General features: G+C 42.6%; 1 long non-coding RNA gene across 1 annotated transcript; it reads right to left on the minus strand.

Annotated features, from left to right (window-relative positions):
• Window positions 1-264: 264 nt before the first annotated feature.
• On the minus strand, window positions 265-5664 carry LOC141386261 (uncharacterized). Its single transcript, XR_012407937.1, has 3 exons — window positions 4621-5664; window positions 1487-2580; window positions 265-1298 (listed from the first exon to the last, which is right to left on the minus strand). It is a non-coding gene; the product is annotated as an uncharacterized lncRNA (long non-coding RNA).
• Between the last annotated feature and the right edge of the window lie 13179 nt (window positions 5665-18843).

An 18843-nucleotide genomic window follows, 5' to 3' on the forward strand; every position in this document is an offset into this window, starting at 1 on the left:
TCCATTCTTGGTACCAAAAGTAGGTTCCACATTGATGACAAGGCTTACAGTAGGTAGGACACATCTAGAAATACAAATATTTCAAAAATTAATAAATTATTTAGTGAATTAACTGATTAATAATACAGAATCTATATCACAAACCTACTCTGAACAATGCGTGAGCTGGGGAAGATTTTTCCCTTTTGCGTAATAAGAATTGGGTCACCCAGAGGTACATTGCCAGGGCAGTGCAGGCACATCATCTCCTCTGGGATAAGATGCCTTGGATATTCTTTTTCCACTGATGGAAGACGTATCTCTTCAGGAAAAACAGGAGATAACTGTTTTTTTTCTTTTTCATCAGAATATACTGAACCATGACTTTTAACTTTTCCTTATCTTTTGGTGAATACAGTATGTCACCCTGATAATTGGCTTCACTCCATCTGTTGTCGTCCCCTGCTGACTTCCTCAGTGCTCCGCACTTTACTAAACAGCTCAGGGTTTGTCTGAAACAAGTGCCATTTGACACATTTTATTTGCGTATGCATGACCTCCTTGTCTTCTGACATGGACAGTGCCATGAATTTTTTTTTGGTGTCATATGAAACCATGACTCTTCCAAGTCGACTGATATATAAAATTGTAGGCTCATATTCAGAAATGTATTTCATTGCCTGAGGGGTTCCAGTTTTGTAGTGCACAGACAGAGGTGCGTGATTGCTTTTGGCAAGGTTTTGCCAATCAAGACAAACCTTCTTTTTATCCAAACCAAACCATTTGCTGTTCACCATCTCAGTAAGTGTAATGTAACTAAGCAGAAGAGAGTAAGCATAAGATAAACAGTATGTTATTGATTTAATTTGTGTGCACTGATATGCCTTTAACCCACTCCTCCATGCCAACTCCATGTTAAACTGGCACTCAGTGGATTCACAGAAAACATGTTGATTTTCACCCCATATTTTATTTTTGGACATGTAGAGGTATGCTGGCACCATGAAATGACTTGTGGACACAATAAATTCCATTTTCCTGATCGATACATTCATTCAGCAGGTGGTATGTTGCCGTTATGTCCTTTTGTTTGGCTGTGTGCTTCCTTTCTATGTGCCTCTTTAAATTTGTTTTGTGCATTTGAACTTGGTATATGGTACTTTTTTTACCAGTATTTCCGTTTTACAGACTCTTTTTATCTGTCCACTTGGGGTGGTTGTAGTGTCTGGATATGGCATGGTCGTGGTTGCTGTTGTTGGAGCTTGGTTGGTTTTAGCTGTGTAAACTTCTCCACACTTATTATTATTAGATTTCTTCTACTAGAAAAAAAAAATCGTCGCGTAACATAACTTTCCCCAATTTTTTTCCCAGACCCTTGAAACGGGTAAATTGTGCGGCTAATCTGGCATTTTTGCATAAACTTTGCACAGTATAAAACCGTAACAGTACTAAATAAACACCTACTTTTACAGTTTAAATTAAAACCTAATAGAAAATCGGTACTCACATTATTCTTGCCATCCATGTATCCATCTTATTAGAGCATCTATGATCCAATCCGGCAGGTGGCGATGTCACAAATAACTATGGTCCCAAAGATGCCTAAAAATTCCTAAAAATATGGTCCTAAAATTGCAGCCACCCCAGTTGTGCAGGATCACTGTTCTCGCCACGGCTTCTTTTTATATCGTACATTTTCGTACAACTGAACTCGTACAAATTAGTTACATTTCCTTGTGAGAACACCTCAGTATGGTATGGCAGGGCATCGATGTGGTATTTCTATCTGAGAAGGCTGTAAAACTGATGTTGATTCAGGATTCTGTATCGCAGGGGTTCTCAATCTTTTTCTACCTCGGGGCTTACTTCTTTCTCTGATCACTGTTTGTAGGCCCACCTGTGTAAGATTATATATATATATATATATATATATATATATATATATATATATATATATATATATATATATATATATAAACACATTTTATAACACGTCCATTATAAAACACTCACAGGACATTTTTTTTTGCGCCGAGATAAAAAAGTAATCCATCACAGAACAGAAGAAAGTGCATTACTGCGATCATTTTTTTATAGCATATTAATTATAAAATCCAAAAATTATAGTATAATATTGAGAGTTAATTTTAAGCTATCACCTGCTAGTGGGCTGCAGCTCGCTGGTTGAGAATCCCAGCTTTGTTGTATGAAATTAACCATTTGCAGCCATCGAGTGGACACAATTGGAACTGCAGCTTCTTTTATTGTAAAATTGCAGCTCATTTTTATACTTTACAGAATCATCTTGCGGGCTGGATTAAACCAGTTTGCGGGCCTGATCTGGCCTGCACGCCGTACGTTTGACACTTCTGGTATAGAATATCCTGTTGGCAAATCCGGTGAAAAGTTCTACAATACATAACGGTAACAGGTAAATAGGTCAATATGTCTTAATTACACTTCTGTTTAGTTAATTTATGACTAATGAATGGTTGGATTAAGTACATTGTAGACGCTTAATCAGAGTATTGACTTGATCATATTAAAATCGAAGTATTGATGTCCAAGTAAATGTGGTCTGTGACGACTCAATCCCCAACCCTAGAAAAAAAAAGTGTTCACTGATTAGTAATAAGCTAATTTAATGTTAATTGCATAAAACAGATCTTGCATTAATGCTAACAAGGCAAGTCAAAGCAAGTACATTTATATAGCACATTTTTTACACAGTGGCAATTGAAAGTGCTTTACATAAACAGGAAAAAAAGACAGCTGTATTAGAAATTGAAAACACATAAAAAATAAATAAGTTATTCAAAACAAATAAAAACAGATTAAAAGACTTGGATCGATTGCTTGCTGGATTTGCTGGATTGAACGGATACAACACTACACAGACTATGACAGACCCTGACAGAGCTAAAGACGATCAAAGTTGTCGCCTTCTCGCTATTATTTTACACCATCTGAGGAGCCCTATTTTAGAGAGAGATCTCCAGTACATTCCACTACCAGCTATCGCAGACCACAAGTGAGCCCTAGGCCCATTTATCAGCAGCAGCCAGGTTATGACAAACCTGCACATTATCACCGTCGAGATGTTCACTTTAGCCCTTAGAGGAGATTTGCTGGATACGATGATTTAGTGACTTCTCAATTCATCTACGGGCATCATTCAAGGGATAACAGCAGCCCAGGTGGGAATCGAGATCGACGGAGGGGTGACCAGTATTACAGACATCGCTCTCCAAGTCCACAACCACCACATTCACGCCATGTGCACTTCTCTGAGCATCAGCGGTCGGGAAACGAATGGCAGCTGGAGATGAGGGCCAATCTTCAGTTCAACTGTCAGCGGCCCAAAGTGACAACACTTCCTTAGACTCTGAGATCTAGACACCATATATAACAGGACTCATTGAGGATCAAGAAGTCAGTGTTTTCCTTGACATTGGTGCTGGTTTGTTACTCAGTGAGTTTATTTTATTTGTATAGCACTTTTAAAAAGTAGATTGTGTCAAAGCAGCTTCACATAAATGGTCATAGTAACTGGATCAGGGTAGTTCAGTTTTTAGTGTTTAAGTTCAGTTCAGTTTAGCTCAGTTCATTGTAGTTTGAAATCATTACTGAGAGTCCAAACACTAAAGAGCAAATTCATCAATGCGTAGCTTTACAGATTCTGAACCATGCAAGCCAGTGGCGACAGCAGAGAGGGGAAAAAAAACTTCACCAATAGGAGAGTGAAGAAAAAAAACCTTGAGAGAACCAGACTCAGTTCGGCACAACCATTTTAATTTCTCCGCTGGCCAAAAGTCTTGTGCAGAGCTGCAGTCTCAGCGGGGAAGGCTGGAAGCTGGCCTCAGAGAAGAGTCATCTGTCCCTGGAGCGTCACTGGAATCAGTCTCATGCTCTCCACTCCCCCATGACTAACAGCACTGCAGCAGCTCAGGATACGGCCTGGTTCCGGATATGGACACCTTGGGATCATCTCGTCGCTGGTCTTGGATCCAATCAGTAACTCCGCATAATCTGAGGACCTTGGGATGAGTATACCCAGGTGGAAATGGAGAATAAAGAGAATAATTAGCGTAGCTGCTGTTCATAGTGTATATAAACAAGATGTAGAAACTTGTGTGGAAACCCGCTAAGTGATGCATTGACTGTATGCTTTACTAAACAGATAGATCTTTAATCTAGTTTTGAACTGGGAGAGTGTGTCTGAGCCTCGGACCTCATCAGGAAGGCTATTTCAGCGTTTAGGAGCCATAAAGGAGAAGGCTTGACCTCCTTTACCCGACTTTGCTATTCTAGGTACTACCAGAAGCCCTGAGTTTTGATATCTTAAAGAGCGAGCTAAATTGTAGCGAGACAGAAGGTTGGTTAAATAAACAGGAGCCAGATTATTTAGAGCTTTATTGGTGAGAAGTAATATTTTTAATTCAATACGAAACTTAACAGGCAGCCAGTGTAAGGAGGATTAATTGGGGTGATATGATCATATTTTCTAGACCTGGTAAGAACTCTGGCTGCTGCATTTTGTACTAATTGAAGTTTGTTAATAGAGGATGCTGGGCAGCCAGCAAATAGAGCATTACAGTAAACTAGCCTAGAAGTCATAAAAGCATGGACTAGCTTTTCTACATCAGAGATTGATAGCATACTTGGTAATTTAGCAATTTTTCTCAGATGAAAGGATGCTAACTTTTTATCCCTCTAATTGTAGATTGAGTTGCGAGATCTGCTGTGTACAGGATTTAGGCCCAATAAGTAATAATTCTGTTTTGTCTGAGTTTAAGAGAAGAAAATTGTTGGTCATCCGGTCTCTAACATCTCCAATACACTCAGTTACCTTAGACAGTTTAGACATTTCATCAGGTTTAGTTGAAATATATAATTGAGTATCATCTGCATAGCAATGAAAGCTGATCCCATGTCTTCTAATAATGTCTCCCAGTTGTTGCATGTAAATTGTAAACAGCAAAGGACCTAAAACTAATCCTTGAGGCACCCCATAATTTATTGGGCTGTCTTGTGAAGGCTGTCCATTAATATTCACAAACTGCTAACGGTCAGTTAAGTATGACTTAAACCATTGTAGAGCTTCCTGGACACCTGTAGACTTTAAGCGATTTATGAGGATATTGTGGTCAATGGTGTTAAATGCCGCACTAATATCGAGTAGAACTAATAGTGAGATGCACCCTTGGTCAGCAGCAAAGAGTAAATCATTGGTTATTTTCACTAATGCAGTTTCTGTACTGTGATGAGCCCTGAAACCTGACTGAAACACTTCAAATATATTGTTTGTCTGCAGAAAGGAGCATAACGGAGTAGAAACAACTTTTTCTAGTATTTTAGACATAAATGGAAGATTTGAAATAGGCCTATAATTAGCTAAGTTGTTAGGGTCCAGTTTTGGTTTCTTAATAATAGGCTTAATAACAGCTAGCTTTTAACAGTTTGGAACATGGCCTATAGATAAAGAAGAGTTGATAATGTTAAGAAGAGGTTTTCCTATAGCAGGTAGCAATTTTTTCAGTAATTTTGTTGGAATTAACTCCAGCATGCACGTAGCTGGTTTAGAGCTATTTATAATTTTATCTAGCTCTTCCTGTTCTATGATTTTGAAGCACTGTAGGTTATTATTATGATTCAAGAAAATGTATGTATGAAATACATACATAGGTTATTATTATGATTTAGTGAAATGTATAAACATGTATGTTGTAAGAGACTCTAGACAGGATGTCCTTCTTGAGTGGGACTTTTTCAAAGCATATGGTGCCTCAATTGACACAGCCTGTGGTACTTTTATGTTCAATAATGAGAAAATACCACTTCTCAGTTCCTCAAATGCAGTGTATTTTGCTGTAATGTGTTTTTGCTCTCACTGGTCTCAGTCCCCCCACTGACAGAGATTGTCGTTCCTGCCTCCGTGACATATTCTTCAGACACAAGAAGTCAGCTTCATGGTTTTCAAGGTATTCTAGAACCGAATGTGACAATAGACAAAGACTTGGCTGTTGCTCGTAGCTTCTCTAATGTCGAAGATGGGCTGACTGTGGTTCATCTACTTAATCCTACACACCAAGACATTGATCTACCTAAACAAACTCAATTAGGTCAATTCTACACTGTACGCAACATGCCTTCTGATTTTTATAGACCTGCAGATAGTCTTGTTGCTCAGGTTCGGACACTCTTACTTCCAGTGAGGTAGAATTAGTTAACTCCCTCCTACAAGACAACTGTGATATATTTAGTACTACCTCTGCTGATCTTGGTAGAACTGATTTGATTAAGCACACCATACAGACGTCCTCTACATCCCCTGTGCGTCAGAGAGCATACCATACATCCCCTGTCCTTCGAAAGGAAATTGATAACCAAGTACAAAAACTTCTTGATGCTAACTTAATTTAAAAAAATGAAAAAACTGTACACAAGCACGCACATCTCTCTAAATTGGGTGCTCAGCCAAAACCGCAAAAAGTGCAAATCAAATGTAAATCAAAGGCGGCAACACCAAGGCTCCAAACATACAAATTTATTAAATTAAAAAGGCTGACACAGAGCGTGTAACGTTTCGAGCCACCCGGCTCTTCTTCAGACAATGTTTAATCACAAACAGGTGCTTCTTTTTATACACTTCCGGATCACATGATCTCCTCTCGCATATATGCCAACATATACATACATGCATATGTATACATACACAATCGTACATATATACATATACATACACATGAATACATGTATACACATTCACATATAGTCTATAGCTTTGATATTTTAAATCAAATTACAAAAAATATATATAAATACATAAATAAACTATAATATTACATCACAAATTATAATAAAGAAAAATAAATAAAGAAAGAAAAAAAAAATATATATATACACCATGATACACCAAACTATACAACAAAATATAGCCAAAATACCTTTAAACCAAACCCCTACTAAAACCTTCATCTATTCATTCATCATTCACTCACTACTGTGGTAGCCCTGGACTAATAAAGAGACTAAGCCGAAAAGATAATGAATGAATGATGAATTAATGAAGGTTTAAGTAGGGGTTTGGTTTAAAGGTGTTTTGGTTATATTTTGTCGTATAGTCTGGTGTATCATGTGTTGTAAAAAAATAAATGAGTGAAAAGAAGAGAGAACCCAGTCCAGGAGACTCGAAACAAGCAGAATTCCTTTATTGAGACATGTTGGTTAATCTGCAGTCATACAGCGTCTTTAAGATGTCCATGTGTCTGCAAGAGCCTACTAGAGGTCAGCAGTCTGCAAGTTCTTTCACAAGTCTGTCACAAGTCTCACACAAGTCTGAATTAAGACAAAGATTTCATGTATATATTGTGATCTTAGGAGGAGGAGATATGGCTAAACAAAGCATGCAAATTAAGAGTTGTGGTCGGCATGGTAAACTGCTTTTCAGGCCTAATCTCATCATGTTCTGGAGACAGAAACCGCCTGATCAGTTGATCGAAAAGAGAAAACAATAGACACAACCATGCTGTGAAAATGACAATTTGCATTACTTTGGCTTAGCCTCTAGTCAGAAAGACAAAAGGTTAATGTACCTCCTAGCTGGGATGTTGATGAAATGATATAATGAAAAACCAAAGAATATAACTTTTCAGTTATACGTAGATTATTGTTCATTTATAATTAGAGGATAGAAATTTATATTTCCACACATGGTATATATATATTTTTTATTTATTTATTTTTCTTTATTATAATTTGTGATGTAATATTATAGTTTATTTATGTATTTATATATATTTTTTGTAATTTGATTTAAAATATCAAAGCTATAGACTATATGTGAATGTGTATGTACATGTATTCATGTGTATGTATATGTATTTATGAATGATTGTGTATGTATACATATGGATGTATGTATATGTTGGCATATATGCGAGAGGAGATCATGTGATCCGGAAGTGTATAAAAAGGAGCACCTGATTGTGATGAACATTGTCTGATGAAGAGCCGGGTGGCTCGAAACATTACACGCTCTGTGTCAGCCTTTTTAATTTAATAAATTTGTATGTTTGGAGCCTTGGTGTTGCCGCCTTTGATTTACATTTAATTTGCTAACTTAATTTAGCCAAGTCATAGCCCATGGGCTTCCCCAGTGACACTTGTCCGTAAGAAGGATGGCTCTTACAGATTTTTTATTAATTATAGACGATTAAACTCAATTACTATCAAAGACGCACATCCACTTCCACGTGTGGATTAAAGTTTAGATGCCCTTTTTGGAGCCACCATGTTCAGCACTCTAGATTTGTCCAGTGGCTACTGGCAGATTCAAATGTATGATGCCAGCAAGGAGAAAACCGTCTTTACTACAGGTGATTCCCTCTATCATTTTAAAGTCATGCCAATGGGCCTTACTAATAAATAGTAAATAAAGTGCTAAACTGGCCTCGTCCAACTACGCCTACAGAGGTTAGAGCTTTCATAGGCCTCTGTTCTTACTATCGGCGTTTCATCAAAGACTTCGCAGAAAAGGCAGCCCCTTTACACAATCTGACGAAGGGTGCCCTTTTATAATTGTTTCCTATCATCGTTCATTGTTAGGGTTAAAGAGCCCATATTATGGGTTTTTAAAAAAATTCCCCTCCATGTAGTGTGTAACACAGCTCTTAGTGAAGTGAAGTATCCAGCTAAGGCTTAAATCTGTAAGAGTACAGTGTTTAAAACAGTTGATTCATCTAAAAAAGAGTCGACTCATAGTGCTTCAAACGAGTCGCCTTGATACAGAGTCATTAGGTGTTTCGCCATGACGTACGAATGAAACCAAGTTATTCACGTGCACGCGCAAACCCGGGAGATTTCAAACCTGAGGCCCCGCCCTCTGACGCAGAAACCCAGACACACACACACACACACACACCTACAAACACACGCACACGCACACAAACATGCCGGTCGATTGAAGTCACACTGCAGATGGATATTATATCGAGTCTCTACCCAAAGATGAAACCTCAGCATTATAACCAAGCAGTTGGAAACTTCTGCAAACTACATGCTACAAAGAATACTTCATCTGCGTTTGTTAAAGGAAGGATCAATAAAGAGTAACTTGCTGCTGGACGTCAGGATGGGTTTCTTCCTCCCTTTCTCAAGTGTAATTACGGTGGATTAAAGTTGTTGCCTCGTTGACTCTAGCTTGCAAATGTATTTAGTTGGGATTTGTTACTTGTAACCGTGTGTACTGTATCAGGTTAACTGGCTATATTCTCTTATCGCGTGCAAAGTCACGTTAAAAACGCGACGCGTGCAGCTTTGTTTATGGAGCTCCTTGGACGAGGGTAGTGTGTGTGTGCGCGTGCGCTGTCGTCCGGAGGTATGTGTGTGTGTTTGTGTGTGTGCGCGCACGTGTTGTCGTCCGGAGGTGTGTGTGTGTTTTTGTGTGTGCGCTCGCGCGCAAGGACGAGGGCAATTTGTGTGTGTGTGTGTGTGTGTGTGTGTGTGTGTGTGTGTGTGTGTGTGTGTGTGTGTGTCTGTGTCTGTGAAAAGAGCAGAGTGAGACAAGCTATGTGATCTCCTCGACAGTTTTTGGAGTTTTTGCTCAATAAAATAGTTAATCGTCTGAATTTTCAAGTCCATTGACTGTACTTACATTGACCCACTGGCAGCTAAAATCCACGCCTACACTATCGAACGTGTATGAACTGTAATTACTTTTATATTGCTGATTAGCTGTTTGGCATTTCACTCTCTGACTGAAGGCAGTCGACCTATTGCAACAGGCTGTCATTGGTCCAATCAGCACAGATTAGCTTCGCGCTAAGGAGGGGTTTGGGAACAAATGAATCACTGGACGATTCATACAGGCAAGGCAAGGCAAGGCAAGTTTATTTATATAGCACATTTCATACACAATGGCAATTCAAAGTGCTTTACATAAAGAAGAATAAAAGAAACAAGTAAAATAAAAATAAAAACAAATAATAAAAATGCATAAAAACAAAACAAAACATAAAAACAGGTAAAATGTGATATGAAAGAATGAAGAAGAAGAGAAAAACATGATCTGTCGGACGCAGCACAGTGCTCATTCAGTAAAGGCACAGCTAAACAGATGTGTTTTCAGTCTTGATTTGAATGTGCCTAATGTTGGAGCACATCTGATCATTTCTGGAAGCTGATTCCAGCAGCGAGGGGCGTAGTGGCTAAAAGCCGATTCACCCTGCTTTGACTGAACTCTTGGAACTTCTAGTTTATATGATCCTAAAGATCTGAGTGATCTGTTAGGTCTGTATTCAGTGAGCATATCTGTGATGTATTTAGGTCCTAGGCCATTTAGTGATTTATAGACCAGTAATAATACTTTAAAATCTATTCTGAATGTAACTGGCAGCCAGTGTAAAGACCTGAGGACAGGTGTGATGTGCTCTGATTTTCTGGTTCTGGTTAGAATTCTGGCTGCAGCGTTCCGGATGAGCTATAACTGTCTGACTGTCATTTTAGGAAGACCAGTGAGGAGTCCATTACAGTAATCCACCCTGCTGCTGATAAAAGCATGAACAAGTTTCTCTAAATCTTCACTAGAAACAAAGCATCTGATTCTTGCTATGTTTTTGAGATGATAGTATGCTGATTTACTGACTGCTTTGACATGACTGTTGAAACTCAGATCTGACTCCAGAGTCACACCAAGATTCTTGACCTTTTTTTTTGTCGTTTGACCTTTAGTGCCAAGGTACGCATTTACCTTGAGAACCTCATCTTTGTTTCCAAATACAATAATTTCAGTTTTCTCTTTGTTTAACTGAAGAAAGTTTTGGCACATCCAATTGCTCATTTCATCAATGCATTGGCAGAGGGTGTCAATGGGGCTGTAGTCATTAGGCAGTAAGGCTAGGTAGATCTGAGTGTCATCAGCATAGCTGTGGTAGGAGATTTGGTTCTTTCTCATTATTTGGCTTAGAGGGAGCATGTAAAGGTTGAACAGGAGAGGTGCCAGAATCGAGCCTTGTGGGACTCCACACGTCATGGGTGTCCACCTCGACCTATGGTCACCTATACTGACATGGTAACCTCTACCTTCTAGGTAAGATCTAAACCATTTGAGGACTGTGCCAGATAGCCCAACCCAGTTTTCCAGCCTATCCAGAAGTATGCTGTGATCGACAGTGTCAAATGCAGCACTGAGATCCAACAATACCAGCACTGTTATTTTACCTGAATCTGTATTTAGGCGTATATCATTGATTATCTTTATAAGAGCGCTCTCTGTACTGTGATGTGCTCTGAAACCAGATTGAAAATTGTCTAAACACCCCCTGAAGTTTAAGAACTTGTTAACCTGGTTAAAAACAACTTTTTTCAATGATTTTGCCAATGAAAGGGAGATTTGAGATTGGCCTGTAATTGCTCAATAGGGTGTTATCCAGGTTGCTCTTCTTCAAGAGGGGTTTAACAACTGCAGTTTTAAGTGAGGTTGGAAAAATCCCTGATAGACGTGAAGCATTTACCACTTTTAGAAGATCCATTTCTAAACAGGTAAACACCGTTTTGAAGAATGACGTGGGGAGCGTGTCAAGACTGCAGGTTGATGTTTTCATAACTTGCACAGTCTCTTCTAAGATTTTGCTGTTAATTGCCATGAAATCAGACATAATGTCTGATTTCTTAAGTTGTGGTTGAGCTTGTTTGATATCGACACAACTTGGCTGATTGGATGAGCTGATTGCCTTTCTGATATTATTGATCTTATCAGTGAAGAAATGAGCAAACTCATTACATTTGCTTTCAGAGAGGAGCTCACTTGGAATCTGACTGGGGGGGTTTGTGAGTCTCTCTATCGTTGCAAAGAGTGTACGAGCATTATTTAAGTTGCTGTTTATAAGGCTTGAAAAGAAAGTCTGTCTAGCAGTGTTTAGTTCCATGTTAAAGGCATGAAGACTGTCTTTATAGATGTTATAATGGACTACTAGTTTCGTCTTTCTCCACATACGCTCAGCTTTTCTGCACTGTCTTTTCATCATTTGTACTCTAGGTGACCTTGTCCAAGATCCCTTTTGCCTGCCAGTCATCTTCTTGACTTTAACAGGAGCGATGTCATTTATGACATTCTCAATTTTAGAATTGAACAAGTCAAGGAGAGCATCAACAGAACCTGCAGATATACTTGGTGCTAGTGATATGGCCTTCATAAACTGCTCACTAGTGTTCTCATTTATGCATCTCTTTCTGACAGAGACAGATCTGTCTTTAATAGCTGGAGTGATCAATATATCAAAAAAGATACAGAAATGATCAGATAGTGCCACATCCTTAACAACAGTTGATGAAATGTGTAAACCCTTAGTTATAAGTAGATCAAGACTGTGTCCACGATTGTGTGTGGGTCCTTGAACATGCTGAGTCAGATCAAAAGTGTTAAAAACAGTCATCAGTTCTTTTACAGCATTGATTTCTGGATTATCAATGTGAATATTAAAATCCCCAGCAATACTAAAATAATCAAATTCAGAGGTTACTATTGATAACAGCTCTGTAAAATCATCAATAAAAGCTTGAGAATATTTTGGAGGTCTGTAGATAATGATCAGTAAGATGCGTGGAGCACCTTTTAGTGCTATACTCAGATATTCAAAAGACAAATAGTCACCAAATGACACTTGTTTACACTCATACACATCTTTAAACAGGGCAGCGATGCCTCCACCTCTCCTATTAGCTCTGCAAACACTCAAAAAGTCAAAGTTTAAAGGAGCTGCTTCATTCAGAACTGCTGCGCTACAGCTGTCATCTAGCCAAGTTTCAGTTAAAAGCATAAAATCAAGGCAATTGGTGTTGATAAAATCATTGACTAAAAGTGACTTATTATTGAGTGATCTGATGTTTAAAAGCGCTAACTTAACAGTTTTAGCTGTTTTTTCTATAGTAGTCTCAGATCTACATTTAATAGACACCAGATTTGAATGATGTGCTAAACGGCCTGATGAAGTCTTTGGTTTTCTGTCACTTAACACAACACATATCTGCTTAGAGAAAGCTACAGACACACTGGGTTCCTGCTTGTTCTGAAAACATTTGATAAAGACACTGTTATCTAAGCAGGTCCCCGACACACATCACAGAGAGCTCTTGTGTTCACCAGCTGAAGATGGGGCGTTGTTGTTTGGCCCCTGGCGGTGTGATCGGAGGGCTCTTCCAGGTGGGCTCATAGGTGGTTGTGGAGCAGGCCGCTTTTTGGTTGGTAACTGGGGGCTTGCGGCAATGGAGTGTGAAAGTTTAGTTCCAGCATACACCAGTTCCTCCATCTTTTTTGAAAAACCCAAGAGTGGTGAACATTGTGACAATGAGAACGTGTCCGGTGACAGAGGCTGTGCATCTGGAGATTCTGTCTGCAGAAATATGTTTTCCTGAGGATCATTTTTGAGTGACGAGACTTGATGCTGTTCTGATGCGTCACAGTCTGCCTGTGTTGAGCAGAGGGCAACTGATAGTGTCTCTATCAACATTGGGTGTTTTGGCTGCGTGGCATTATCACTGTCCTTGGGTGATTCGTCAGCCACAAGTCCATTCGGACATTTGCTAGGTGTGTGTTTGCAATTCAGTTCAGTGGCATACACAGCTGATGGATGATTGAGGGAGAAAAAAATATTGTCCTTTAGCACCTTTGCACCAAGTTTGTTTGGATGAAGGCCGTCTGATGTAAACAGCTGTCTTTGGTTCCAGAAGAGATTGAAGTTGTCGATGAAATTCAGTCCTTTCTTGTTACATGTTTTCTGTAGCCATACATTTAGACCAAGAAGCCGTGAAAACATATTTGTCCCTCTTGCAGGGAGTGGTCCACTTATGAACGGCTGAACCTTCAATCTTTCAGCTGTTTCCAAGAGCTCACAGAAATCTTTCTTGAGCAGTTCTGACTGTTCTTTCCGAATATCATTCTTCCCCACATGGATGATAATCCGTTTTGCCGTCTTGTGCTTTTTCAGAATTTCCTCAAGCTCTTTGTTTACATCAGAAACTGTTGCATGAGGAAAGCAGTATGTCATTGTAGATCTGCTCCTGAAATTCTTGATTATTGAATCTCCCACGACTAGTGTTCTTATCTCAGGTGCGATCGGAGCAGAATGCCGCTGTCTAGTCGGCCTTGATCTGACCCCTCGAGTACCCTTTGGTCTCGCACCTTGTTTATGCCAATGCTCATTTTCAACAGTTCTTTTCTGTTTTTCTGTGCTCACAACAGTAGCAGGAACAGATTTATGGGACTCACCGGCTGTGTGTTGAGAGAATCCACAATGAAGCTGAAGTTCTGGTCGGATCGCAAGCAACTTCGTTTCAAGAACTGCAATCTTTTGTAGAAGTTTGTGGCAGTTTGTACAGCAGTGAGAATCTGAATTAATCCGATCCAGAGGCATTTTCACAGCCGTGTCTTCCCGTCTCCGGAATGTAAGCAGCTGATAGCTGGTAGCGGGAGGATTGTTTAGACGGTAATTCCTTTCTTGTTAGTAAAGCTATATTCCAGAAAGTTTGTAGAATCGATGCTGATCTTCAAGCCGTGTTGTTTGAGCACTGTGCTGATAGGCTCAAGTTAAAATTAGGGTATAAGATATAAAAGCAAGAGTGCGAAGAGCGGAGCAGTGGGCAAAGACGTCCGAACAGTAGCAAAGCAGGAAGCAGGAAGCAGGAGTCGCTGGGATAATTAGGTAAAAATAAATGCAGATTATAAGACCATGAAAGTGTTTTTTGACCTTGCATGGATATTAGACTGTTGTTGGAGACCCTTACAACCAAGATATGACCCTATTTCATGTATAATATGGGCTCTTTAAAGAAAATGCCTCTTGATCGAGATCCAAAATCCACACCTTACATTAGTTATTTTGACAGTGGAAAGCTGTTTCGTGCCTCGTTTAAAAGGAGTTATTTATTTATTATTTCTACTTTAGTTGGTGCCCTCACGTGAGGCTAAAATATCAATATTAATATCAATTCTATAAATACTGATTTTAGGGCGAAGCAGTGACGCAGTAGGTAGTGCTGTCGCCTCACAGCAAGAAGGTCAGTTCAGTTGGCGTTTCTGTGTGGAGTTAGCATGTTTTTCCTGCATTTGCGTAGGTTTCCTCTGGTTGCCCCCACAGTCCAAAGACATGCAGTACAGGTGAATTGGGTAGGCTAAATTGTCCGTAGTGTATGAGTGTGTGTGTGAATGTGTGTGTGTGGATGTTTCCCAGAGATGGGTTGCGGCTGGAAGGCTGCATAAAAACTTGCTGGATAAGTTGGCGGTTCATTCCGCTGTGGCGACCCTGGAATAATAAAGAAATGTTCGAGGTTACAGAAGTAACCCTTCGTTCCCTGAGGAGGGGAACTCCAGAACTATAAGTGGATTTGATGTTCTAAATCCACGTATGGGAGTCCATTGAAAGGGCCATAATGACTGCACCTTACCAACGCCTCCGATGAGAGGGCAGTCAGGCAAGCGTGACGCACCCTAATCATGGAAGGCGTGATCCTCCAACGTGCCCTTGGCCCTAACTTATTCCCACTTCAAAAGAAGCTTTACGGAATAGGTATATTTTTTTGGGAGTCGCTAGCGTCTAGATAATTCTAGGAAATATGACAGTACGTTGGGAAGCGTGCAATCCCGGTAGGGAGGATGCTGCGGAGACCATCCGCACCCAATAGGGAGACAAATGGAATTACATATGGACTAACCCTAAGGAGGGGGAGTGTGCATAAGGTGGTTAGCGGATAGGGAAGGCACGGGTCCACCCAGGGGGGGACTTAACCGTGGCGGAAAAAGCATATTGGGATCACCAGCGGGGATCGCACATAGCAGGCACCTATACCCAAAAACGCGGGCTGACCAGCGGGCAGACCTAACGTAGTGGGCCAGCAGGTGACTCCTCCGCTGAGTCATTGCTGGGGGCCTTGGAGGAATCTGCAGGGCTCACCGAATGGGGAACTTCACTGACAGAGAGGAAGGTGCACATCTCTCCGTGTTAGGGAAAAAAGGCAACACAAGCGTGCTACAACACCCCACCGAGTTGTTTCCTCAATCACCAAGGGTTACCTAACACCCTTGAGGAAACCGGCTCCACTCGCAGATTGTAAAACCTTGCAAATGTGTTGGGTGTCGCCCAGCCCGCAGCTCTACAAATGTCTGTTAAAGAGGCGCCGGGTGCACACGCCCAAGAGGATGCAATGCTCCGAGTGGAGTGTGCACGCACTCCCGGGGGACGCGGCTGACCTCTGCTCAAATAAGCACATAAAATGGCCTCCACAATCCAGTGGGATAATCTTTGTTTGGACACGGCACTTACCTGCTGCCGTCCGCCATAACAGACAAAGAGCTGCTCAGAAGTTCTAAAGCCACCGCGTCATGGTGAGCAGAGATGCCGGCAACGTAAACCTTGAGAGTGGAGGGCGACAGCCTGCTATCCAACTTCTCTTGAAGGAAAGAGCACAACACTGATCGAGCAAGATCGGGGGTCTTCTCTGCGAGAGACATACCATTCAGTGAATACACTCCACTTCAGGGCGTAGGCGCGCCTCGTGGAGGGGGCTCTAGCCTGAGTGATGGTATCAACCACCGCAGACGGCAGGTTACCTAAGTCTTCCTCGCGTCTAGGGACCACACGTGGAGTATCCAGAGATTGGGGCGAGGGTGCCAGATGGTGGCTCGTCCCTGAGAAAGTAGGTCTTCTCTCAAAGGGATCTGCTAGGGGAGGGCCGTCGCTCGGAGGGAGAGCTCTGATATCTAGGTCCGGTTGAGCGAGAGGGGCGCAACTAACAGAACCTGCTCCTCGTCCTCCCTGACCTTGCACAGTAACTGTCTCGCGATCAGGCTCACTGGGGGAAACGCATACTTGCGTATGCCCCGAGGCCAGCTGTGGGCCAGTGCATCCGTGCCGAGAGTGCCCTCGGTCAGGGAATAAAACAACTGGCAATGAGCGTTCTCGGGGGAAGCAACAGATCGATCTGGGCCTCCCCGAATCGCGCCCATATCAGCTGAACAGACTCGGGGTGGAGTCTCCATTCTCCAGAGTGAATCTGCTGCCGTGAGAGCGCATCGGCTGCACGGTTGAGCATACCTGGGATGTGAATGGCGCGCATCGATTTCAGCCGTGGGTGACTCCAGAGGAGCAGACGGCGGGCGAGCTGAGACATGCGGCGAGAGCGCATACCCCCCATGCGGTAGATATTCGCTGCCGCCACTGTACTGTCCGTCCTGACCTGCACGTGTTGCTGCTCCAGCACCGGAGAAAAACGGTGGAGAGCAAGGAACACTGCCAACAGCTCTAGGCGATTGATATGCCAATGCAGCTGGGCACCTACCCACAGGCCCGCAGCTGCATGCCCGCGACACACGGCTCCCCAGCCCGTGCTGGAAGCATCTGTTGAGACAACAACATGACTGGACGCCTGTCCCAGGGGCACACCGGCCTGCAGCAACGAGGGGTCATTCCAGGGGCTGAGGGTGCGGTGACACAGCGCAGTAACAGAGACTTGGAACTCTTGGAACTCGATCTTGAAGCCAGTGCTGAAGTGGTCTCATATGGAGCAGTCCGAGCGGCGTGACAGCTGCAGCGGAGGCCATATGCCCCAGGAGCCTCTGAAAATATTTCAGTGGGACCACTGTTTTGCTGTCGAGCTCCCTCAGACAGTTCAGCAGCAGGCGAGCACACTCTCCGCAGAGGCGCGCTACCATGGTGACCGAGTCCAGCTCCATCCCAAGAAAAGAGATCCTCTGCACCGGGGCGAGTTTGCTCTTTTCCCAGTTGACCTGCAACCCCAATAGGCGAAGATGCCGGAGCACCTCGTCTCTGTGCATAGTCAATTACTCCCGCGAGTGGGCTAAGCAGCGAGATAAGCGTCGAGATAATTAAGTATGAGGATGCCCGCAAGCCAAAGGGGCGCTAAGGCACCCTCCATGAGTTTGGTGAAGACCTGCGGAGACAGAGAGAGCCTGAAGGGGAGGACCTTGTACTGCCATGCTCGACCTTCGAACGCAAACCGCAGAAACTGACGGTGGCGTGGAAGAAATGGAGACATGAAAATACGTGTCCTTCAGGTCTATGGCTGCAAACCAATCCTGAGGGCGGAGGCATCGGAGCATGCGCTTCTGCGTAAGCATTCTGAACAACAGCTTGTGAAGGCAGTGGTTCATAACGCGCAGATCTAGGATTGGCCGTGACCCACCGCACTTTTTGAGTACGATGAAGTACGGGCTATAAAACCCGCTCTCCATCTTGGCTGGAGGGTGTCGATTGCACCCTTCGCCAGGAGGGCAGCAATCTCCTCTCGCAAGACAGGGGCGGACAGGGGATTGACCCTGGTGAAATACACATCTGTGAACTTGGGAGGCCGTTTTGAGAACTGAAGTTCGTAGCCGAGTCTGATCGTGCGTATGAGCCACCGCGAGGGACTGGCCCGCGCTAACCAGGCAGGCAGAGCCCTCGCTAATGACGTCATCGCAGCAATCGATGATGTACTCGCGGAGGGGCAGCACGGAGCGGGTGTGCTGATCTGGGGAGCTGGAGGAGAGCGATTCGCTCTAGCTCCGCACCCTGACTCCGGAGAGGGGGCTGGGAGAAGGGAGACCGTCCCCCCAGCGCCTGTGAGCCGCTGGCGGAGCATGCAGACCCTGCGAGCTGAGAGGCGGCGCGTCCCGGACTGGCAGTGCTCGTGAGCCACTGGCGGAGCGCACCGAACCTACGAGCTAGAGAGCTGAGCTCAGACTGGCAGATTTCGGGCTGTCACCTCCGGGGAAGTGGAAAAGTGCCCTTTCATTTCATGGCAGTAAAAGGTGCCGTTGAAAATGGTGCCCCGCCCTCCAGCAGGGAAAGAGCAAGTTCTCTCCTCTTCAGA

Source organism: Danio rerio, chromosome 6 (assembly GCF_049306965.1).
Source record: "Danio rerio strain Tuebingen ecotype United States chromosome 6, GRCz12tu, whole genome shotgun sequence".
In the NCBI taxonomy this organism is placed as follows: domain Eukaryota; kingdom Metazoa; phylum Chordata; class Actinopteri; order Cypriniformes; family Danionidae; genus Danio; species Danio rerio.